The following is a 7,886-nucleotide window of genomic DNA, read 5'->3' as shown; positions in this document are numbered from 1 at the left end:
TGATTATATGGTATAAATATTACTGGGAATATTAAATCAAATCGAGTGTTAGACAATTAACATATCTTTCATGAATATCCACACATTGTGCGAGGTTGGTGGAAGTGGCCCACTACAACATATATGTCCTTCTAATGAGACACTATAAAGCATGATCAACATTAATCCAAATGAATTTATTCCCTTTGACAAATGCAATTTCATGTAGTAGCATGTACTAATATGTTAGTCCCTCGACTCGTCCTCCCTTCCCTTGGGATCTTTGTCTGTTATATGCCATAGATCTTCTAGTACATTGGATTGAGTGGGAGATAGTTATTCATATTCTTATGTCTTATGTATGAAGATTAATTTCTACCTACAGTCAGATCTTGTACTGCCGATGAAGACAAGGCTGCTAGTAATTTTAATACTCATAATGCTATTAGTGTTTTACATTTATTTATGACGTTGCTTGCTAGTGATATTGGCATCCATGCAATTTTTTTATCTCATCTCAGATTTTTGTTGTTGTATGCTTTTCCTACCAGTGCTCTAGAGTTGGTTTTTAAGCGTCTTAGTTTTTTTCACTTGTGTTTACTATCTAAGTTGTGGGATTATTATTTATTCTTATTGTTTTTCTCTACCTAGAGTAAGTTTTAAATATATAATTGTTATCGTACAACTGACATAATAAGTGTATGCCTGGAATTTTACATTCCAACTACTTTTTTCTGATATTGTTGTCTTATCAGTTCTTTTTATTGGCTGGAGCTAACCAGCGTGCCATAGTTATATGCAGGCTGGATAACCCGATTACATGCAGGCACCCATTTCTTATTTATCTAGTCTCCGCACGCGCGTGTTATTGGGTTATCCAGCCTGCATATAACCAGGCATTTAATGCCCTATGGCAGGCTGGTTAGCTCTTGCCCTCTTTATTTCTCTTGTCATATTTCCATTCATCATTGTACGTTTCTCATTGCATGGTGATTCTAAGTAGTTTTTCCTATCTAAACAAAGAAAATTACTTGGAGTGAATTTATCTATTCGGTGTAATGCCACTAAGCACGAAGTCTTTGTAGTTATTCTGGTACGGGTTAGTGACTTATTTTTAATTGTTGACATTGTTCCCGCGTGTGGAGTACAGGTGAAGGCTTAAGTCCTCAGCTTCTGGAGACACTTTATAAATATGGCACCAACCGAAGAGGAAGAAACTAAATTGAAAGATTATAACGGTGAAATTTCTGAGCTTGGTCCAGCAGAGCTATTTGTTAAGGCATTGTTGAATATTCCCCTTGCCTTTAAACGATTTGATGCAATGTGGTACAGGGAAAAATTCAGAGAGGAAGTTAGTTATATTAGAGAATCATACGAGATATTGGAGGTAAATTTGCTTCGCTGTTTATTATTTTTAATTAACTGGCCTTGATTGATGCATAAAAGGATCTTTCTAGATATAAATTTTAAGAATACAAGAACATATAAGAATGATATTGTTCATTTCCCGTTACAGGCAGCATGTAAAGAACTGAAGAGTAGTCGTTTGTTCCTAAATTTGCTAGAAGTTGTTCTGAAAACAGGTAATCGCATGAATGTTGGTACCTATCGTGGGGGAGCTCAAGCTTTTAAGCTTGACACCCTTCTCAAATTAGCAGATGTCAAAGGTATAGATGGCAAGACAACCTTATTACATTTCGTTGTTCAAGAGATTGTAAGAGCAGAAGATTTGTGTGTTGCACGTGCTGCTCAAAAATATAGCTCTACTACTACTTCCTGTTGATATTTTCTATTTTATTAAATCTCGGAAAAATCTCATGTATGTGACAACAATAGGATTAGTTGCTATATTAGCTCTAGTATTTTTTGAGGAGGAGTTAATGCATCCTATATTTGTTGTGAGGGAATTTATGATTCAGTTTTATGCTCCAGCTATATAGAAATGTAATCCCATAGAGGATTGTATGTGTGTGTAGAGAAAGTAAAGAAAATAGGGAGAGCTGAGAGTATGTGTGAAGAATTAGATTTGTTATAATCTCCTTTGAATAATAAGATTGCCGATGCCTCTGCTCTGGTGGACGTAGCCCAGATTGGTTGGGTGAACCACACTAAGTCTGTGTGTTATGGTTCTGTGATTTTGTTTGTGCTGTGTATGTTTGTTTAGTTTATTTCCGTTGCGCATGGTTTAGTCTAACACTCCCATTGTTGTAGATGGTCAAACTTATCGTATAAGCAGTGAAAATGAGAGTTCTGAGGACAAATAAGACTATTTTAGAACACATGCCGCATATGTTGGTCCTTAGTCCGTCTCTAGCATTACTTCCAGTGTGGTAGATGGTCAAGCTTATTCTAGAAGTGGCGGTGAAAATGAGAGTTCTAAGGATAGAGAAGACTACTATAGAACACTTGGTTTGCAGGTTATTGAAAACTTGAGCATTGATTTATGCAATGTAAAAATGCAGCTGCAATAGACTCACATTCTTTGGTTAGTTCTGTGTCAAAACTTGCTAGAAGGCTTGCAAAGGTGAAGTCATTTTTGCAAATGGAGTTTACTCGCCAGAAAAGGGATGAAAATGCAAGTAAGGATGTGGTAGAAGGTATCTTTCACCAGTCTATGGGATCATTTCTGCAGCAGGCTGAAGAGGAGATCAGTCAGATACAAGGTGAAGAAGCAAGAGTCTTCTCTCATGTGAAGGAAATCACCAAGTATTTTCATGGTGATGCAGCAAAGGAGGAAGCACATCCCTTTCGTATTTTTGTGATTGTAAGGGACTTCACAAACATGTTGGATCAAGTTTGTAAAGAAGTTGGCAGAATGCAGAAGAGGAATCCTCCAGTCTCCTCTCAGAAAGGAACCTCCTCAACTTCAGATCATAACTTATCACGTTCTCTTTTCCCCACTTATTTTGATAGAAATGTTGATAGTCCTGATGACAAATCTTCAAGTACTTAATGGTTTCTATGATGAGTATATTTGTATCGAGTAAGTACAGGCTTTCTGGTTTTCCCGAGTGTTAACTTTAATGTAGAAGAAAAGGCTAGAAAATATCAACTTCTGAGATCCACTTTATCATGCATTAGATCACTTGATATATTGGTTTCAATGTGAATGACATGAAGGAATCCCATCATAAAATAACCTTCTTTTGTGCATGATAAGTGTCAGGCCTGGAATGAACTTTACCAAGACAAGACCAATCGTATGTTATTCATTACCAAAGATAAGTAAGAAACATAGAAGATGGTTATGTCTAGATATCTCCTTTGTACAGGGAAAAAAAAAAAAAAAACCCATTAATCCCAGACAGTACAAAAAATAATGAAGGATTAGTTTAACATTTCCCCCCTTAATCTGAAGGGATATCTGACATGCCAAGTAAAGATCTGAACTTTTCAAAATTTTCACGTCCTAATGCTTTGGTAAAAATATCTGCAATTTGTTCTGAAGTAGGACAATGTGTCAGATGAATTGTTTTGGCCTCTACATGATGTCGAATCAAATGATACTTGGTGTTGATATGTTTAGTTCGATCATGAAACTTTGGATTCTTGGCCAATTGAATTGCAGAAGAGTTGTTGACAAATAGAGGAGTTGAAGCTTTTTGTTTCTCCTGCAAATCTTCAAGTATTTTCCGAAGCCAAATGATTTCCTTAGTGGCTTGAGCTGTTGTAACATATTCAGCTTCGGTGGTAGAATCAGCAAGGACAGCTTGCTTGCGTGATCTCCAACTGATGGCTATTGATCCAAGATTCATCAAATAACTAGAAGTAGAGAGTCCATTCTCCTTATCTCCATCAAAATTAGAATCTGAATAACCAGGAAGATGGAAGTCTAAAACTTTGGAGTATTTGATGTCGTAAGTTTGGATTCCTTTTAAATATTTCAGAACTCTTTTCGCTGCTACCCAATGCCCCTCACAAGGATGATGCATAAATCTAGAAAATATTCCAACAACAAAGGTTATATCAGGACGAGTAATAGATAAATAAATCAAACTTCCAACAAGTTGCCTGTACTTTGTTGGATCTTCAAATGGTTTGCCTTCTTCTGAAGTGAGTTTCAAATTCTGTTCCATTGTAGTAGCAACAGGATATACTATATCTGTTCAATAACTTACCAACATATTTCTTCTGAGATATGAAAATATGTTGTGGTTTTTTATCAACTTCAATTCCAAGATAATAATGAAGTAAACCTAAATCTGTCATATCAAAAACCTTTTTCAATTCCTTCTTAATAGATTATAGATATTCATCATGGTTTCCTGTGATCATCAAATCATCAACATATACAACTGATCTACAAACTTTCTTAATGAAAATAGTTGCATCATCTAGGTCAAAATGTTTATAGTTTAACTTTAGAAAATGTTCAGTTAGTTTCTCATATCATGCTCATGGTGCTTGTTTCAAGCCATACAAAGAGTTCATTAGTTTGCAAACCTTTTGTTCTTTCCCTTTAATGAAAAATCCTTCTGGCTGAAACATGTAAACATCTTCTTTCAAATCTCCATTTAAAAAAATAGTGTTGACATCCATATGATGAATTTTTCATTGCTTCTAAGCTACAATTGCAAACAAAGATCTAATAGTTCCCCATTTAGTTGTAGGAGCAAATGTCTCTGTATAGTCAATACCCTCTTTCTGTGCATATCCCTTCGCTACAAGTCTTGCCTTGTGTTTGTCTAGTGAACCATCAACTTTATACTTAGTTTTATAAATCCATTTGCAACCAATAGGTTTGATACCAACAGGAGGATCCACCAGCCTCCATGTGTCATTTTTATGAGAGCATCATATTCCTTTTGCATTGCATCTTTCCACTGATCATAACTAGTAGCTTCTTCAAAACAAGTAGGTTCACAATCCACAAAAAAGTTAAATTCACAATGAGAATAGTTACCAGAGGAACTTCCAGTCTTAAATGCGTCATATTTCTTCAGAAATGTTCGAATACGGGATGATCTTCGCAAAGGTTGTGTAGGAAGTTGCTCATCTTCTTCATTTTCCTCAGTTCTTGCCATTTCTTTCCCTGTCATGTCTATAGAAATGCTTTCATCAACCAATTTCTCACCAACAATAGAATTAGGAAACTCCACAGAAGGAAACTCCACAGACTAATCTAATATAGGTATCCCCCCTTCAAGATGTGGAAGTATATTATCTGATTCATAATAAAACTTTTGAGGTACAAACTTTTCTATCTGATTAAGTTGTCTATTAACAGTGAGGGAATCTTTATCAGTTTCAAGAAAAATTACATCTCTTGACAAAATAAACTTCTTGTTCTCTTCATCATACAATCGGTATGCCTTAGAAGTCATAGAATATCCTAAAAAAATACATTTTCTGCTTCATTCACTCAACTTATTCCTCTGTTGTTTAGGAATCAAAGCATAACATTGAGAACCGAAAATTCAGAAATGTTTAACAACAGGAAGACGATTATACCACATTTCATATGGAGTTCTGTTGTTGATCACAAAGGAAGGACATTGATTTCTAATATATGCTACACAGAGCACTTCTTCTCCCCAAAACACCAATTTTACATTCTTTAAAAACATCATTGACCTTACCATATTAAGCAAAGTTTTATTCATTCGTTCTGCAACACCATTTTGTTGTGGATTATATGGTATTGTGGTCTGTTGTTTGATGCCATTCTCTTGCAAATATTTTTCAAAAACATGTGAAGTGTATTCTCCCCCGTTATCAATTCTTATAGTACTAATATTAAGTTGAGCCTGATTTGTAATCAAGAGTGTTGGGCTGCCAATTAACATACATTTTCACTCCATTTTCACCTTTATCCTCATTTTGTCACCTCATCTCATCACATTATCATTACATAACTCTATATTTTCAATACCATATGGGTTCATATCTTCATTTTCCAAAGTTATTAATTTTATGTATTTAGAGTGAATTTATGATTAAAAGTTAGAGAAATAACACGTATTTGCTTATACCTAAAAGTGGCTTGAGTTTGATGACATGTGTAGATCATTTCGAAGCTTCCAAGGCACCCTTATGTGGCCTCGCAAGATTAAATTCGAATTTTAACTCAAGAGGTGGACCATATTCGAAGTAGAACGATCATGGAGATTTTGATGTGTCATGGGATTTGTATCTAGTATTTAGGGATAAGTTGAGACAAGTATGGATCTAGTAGATATTTAAGGGATCTACATTTATTGAGTAAATATCCCTAATTCATGTATAAATAAGACGAGCATCCTTCAAAGAAAAAGGAGAGAACAGTTATCAGTTATTCATTAGCATCAGATTTATGATTTTTCATTCAACATGAATAATATCATTTTCTCCAAATTATGAGTTATGAGTGTTGTTTGATTCTTAAGGTGTGATAGTTGTTCATGTGTGCTCATTGAGGAATGGAAGGATCCCCATACTAAGATAAGTACACTTTGTTGTAGAGTAATGTTGTGAATATACTAATTTTAATTTTGATATTCATCTTATTTCTTTGTTGTAAATACTTGTAGATAATTTCAGTATGAATTCATGTTATGGCCATGTTTTGTTGATCTCCTTTCAGTAGCTAGTTTTTATGTGAGAAGCACAACCGGGATCACCTCAGTTAGGAGCCTCTTCTCCATGAGCTAGACTAAACTGAAACAAGATTTACTTTCTTATATGCTTTCCTATATTACATTTATGTGAAGATTGATTTCCTTTCAGTAGCTAGTTTTTATGTGAGAAGGACAACCAAGATCTCCTCAGTTAGGAGACACTTCTCCATGAGCTAAGAACGGAACTGAAAAAAATATTTACTTGTTTTCATTTCTTTCCTGCTTTATTAGATGTTTAGCAATGTTAGTATAGAAAGATTGTAGAAGGACAATCACAACCCTTGAACTAGAGACTCTTCTCTATCTTCTAAAGTAAAATAATTCCATTGATCAAACATGTTTATGCTTTTATAAAATAGATCTGATAGTTTAGATTTGTAATATGCATGTCCATTCTAAACAAACTTCCTACACCTGTTTCATTTGACGTCCCATATATTTTGGTTTTCTTCTAAGTTTACGAAACCCCCGGATTGACAAATTAAATGACAGGATTTAATAGACAATTAAAGCTCCCAACATTTTGGCGCCGTTGTCGGGGAAGAAAACTTAAATGTAAGCTAGTTAGGAAGATTGTTTAGGAAGAATTTTTATGTAGGATCATTTATGGTTAATTGCATTTAGGAATTTTCATTTAAGTTTATTCTCATATAGAAAAAACATAGAAATAGAACACAAATCAAAAACCCCCATTCACTAAAAAAAACAAAAACACAATAAAAATCCATATGTATATATGGAAGAATGATGAGTATAAGTTTGGAATAATTCACTCAAATCCTAGCAAGAGTCAGGATCTCTTCTTCTTGCGAAGAAGAAATCTTGATAGCAGCGAAAAGTTTAACTACTCCTCTAGAAGAAAACAATGAATTAACATTCGAAGAATCTTGTATATCTAATGATGAATAATTATTTGAACAGGAGATTGAGGAGGACGAAGAGAAGTTGCAGCATGATCTGAATCAGAGTGGAAATCACGCCTATGAAAGCCTTATCGACAAGTGGTTTCGATGGTTTCAAACAAGTACAAGGTTAGATCGATTTTATTTTTATTTCATTAAATCACACTCACAAAAACTAGATTCGATCATCCTTGTATATTTTCATTTTAAATTTGCAAAATTGAAAATGAATATATTTTTACTACTATTGCGTGAATGGTTACATTGGAAATTTAATTACACGTAATAGTTTGTAATTTTCAATTAGCATAGAATAGGTAGGATGATATTTTCAGTTTGAATAAGTATGCTCTCCTCCTACGTCTTTGCACAATCTCGAGGATCAGAAAGTAGAACGTTTATAAATGTT

The 7,886-nt window shown here is 34.4% G+C and overlaps 1 pseudogene; it reads left to right on the top strand.

The window, feature by feature from the left end:
* Positions 1–1,171: 1,171 nt before the first annotated feature.
* On the top strand, positions 1,172–3,133 carry LOC149162824 (formin-like protein 8; annotated as a pseudogene).
* The last annotated feature ends 4,753 nt before the right edge of the window (positions 3,134–7,886 follow it).

The sequence above is a fragment of the Pinus tabuliformis genome, chromosome 5_2, assembly GCF_031772625.1.
Source record: "Pinus tabuliformis cultivar Carrire ecotype Pingquan chromosome 5_2, CPIR1, whole genome shotgun sequence".
Lineage (NCBI taxonomy): Eukaryota > Viridiplantae > Streptophyta > Pinopsida > Pinales > Pinaceae > Pinus > Pinus tabuliformis.
This window is presented reverse-complemented; position numbering and strand designations above follow the sequence as displayed.